Consider the following 2,070-nt stretch of genomic DNA (forward strand, 5'->3'; position numbering starts at 1 on the left):
TCTCTCTCTCTCTCTCTCTCTCTCCAGTAACAGTGCCACGTGTTGCCTGTCCAAAATAGTCAGTGGGTCTGACTCTGTGCCATGCCCATGACGCTTTTTTAGTAGAGAGGCCATAGACTGTGATGGGGATTATCAAACCAACAGCACCATCCAACTATAACACAGTGTTGGCCTGTTAACGGTGCATCCACACAAACTACACCTCTGACGGCCTCAACAATTAAACAGAAAACACTGAATACATATCTATTTCAAATGTTTATGCATCTTATACGCATCATTGAAAAATAGTGCAGATATAGGCTACGGATTTTCCGAAGCTGTTCGTGTTATTTTGTCCACCATTTCTGCTTAGTGACTCTATTGGGACTGCAGTCTATTTGTTTATTCACAAAAAAAGGCTACAATATAAGTGCTCAAAAGGTTTGGGGTTTAAGTAGCCTCTATATGCATCATATTTTTGTTAGTAATATATTATATTTGTATTGTAAAAGTGTCTGCAATGACTTCTCAAATTGATTAAATGAAAATAGTTATTTGGCATAATTGTGTATTTTATTGTCGTGTGGTTACATAGGATAAATGAAGAACTTACAATTGTGATAATACTTATATAACAAAATGATAACAAAATACTATTTATTCCAGCACCCTTTGCACTATGCGCCGTAAATAAAATATTAATAACTATCATAATTATAATTTCTCCTGCATTCTTTGCACTCGTTGCACTATAATCTCAACTGTCTGTCGTGTTTTGTGTTGTCTATCTGTCGTGTGTATAAATGAGTGTGTATATTAGTGTGTATTTATTGTTTGTTTTGTCGTGTGTTTTGTATGAGTAAGCACATTTTGAGCAATACGACCCAAAGCAAAATTCTTCGTGTGTGTCCTCAAAATGAATCAGTAAATAAAACCCAGTGTCCATCCGAGACAACATGAAGTGCTTGTCTCGCCTGAATTGTATTGGTCAACCATTAAAGAGCAATTAAACACTCATTCTTTCAGGTGTTGGACCTAATCCGGAAGTTTAGACTGCATCAGTCTCACTTGTTTTTTTGTTTTCTTTTGCATGACTGGCGCTTTCTGCAGGCAGGGCGTTTTACTGAGTGTGCTGTCATCACCGGCCCACGCGAGGGCGCTGTTGCTCTAAAGCTGATTCTTCTCTCGTGGAAAACACACATTTGGCTGGGAAATGAGTGTCGAAACTACATTGCAAAACATCTTTGGAGGATGTAGTTTCTATGCGATGAGAGTCGTCATACCTCCACTGAGTTCCTGTGAAACTGATGCTCAAACCTATAATGAATCTTAGAACTGGAATAGTTTTGGAAGATGAGGGGCTTTTCAACAGGATTAAACATTTTCAAAATATTAATCTGTGAGGCTATGAGTTCTTTATTGCACATTTGTTTATTTACATTAGCATATGTGCCCCCACCCCACCCTAGCCACTTCCCAGTATGTGCAGGAGCGTTCCATGTACTAAACCCAATCTAAGGCCTTTTGGAATATAAAACTAACGCTGATTTTCATTTATTTGCTATAGCCTACATGAGTGAATTGGACTGTGTCTGCTGAATTTGTAGACATGTCATTCTTACAGTACTGGTAGTAAAACAGTTATCTCCAATTTTATAATAATCCAAATCTCAGGAAAACATCCCACATACAGAATGAGATTAGATTTTTGAAATATTTCTGTATGAGGTTTATTGTTTTATTATTTATCTCATCAGGACCGTCTTCAGTAGTTTAGTTTTCAATTTAGTATGTGACATATAGTAATTAATTGTAAAATTAAAGAAAATGAAATAGGCAATTTATGGTCATGTGACATTTGTGAGAACATTTAAAAAATAGTTGGATGCATGTATTGATGTTATGAACTCCTCCTGCTTCATATTGGCGTACATATCAACCAGCAACAGTGCGCACAGCTGCGCATAGGCTGCTGGTTAATAACTTACTGGGAATGCAGAGTAAGACGTGCTCATACGCACTGTGTGCCAGGTGTGTGCGCATTTGGTTTGGATACAAAGATAAGCTATCACAGACACAGTATATTTC

This window comes from Etheostoma spectabile, chromosome 9 (assembly GCF_008692095.1).
Source record: "Etheostoma spectabile isolate EspeVRDwgs_2016 chromosome 9, UIUC_Espe_1.0, whole genome shotgun sequence".
In the NCBI taxonomy this organism is placed as follows: domain Eukaryota; kingdom Metazoa; phylum Chordata; class Actinopteri; order Perciformes; family Percidae; genus Etheostoma; species Etheostoma spectabile.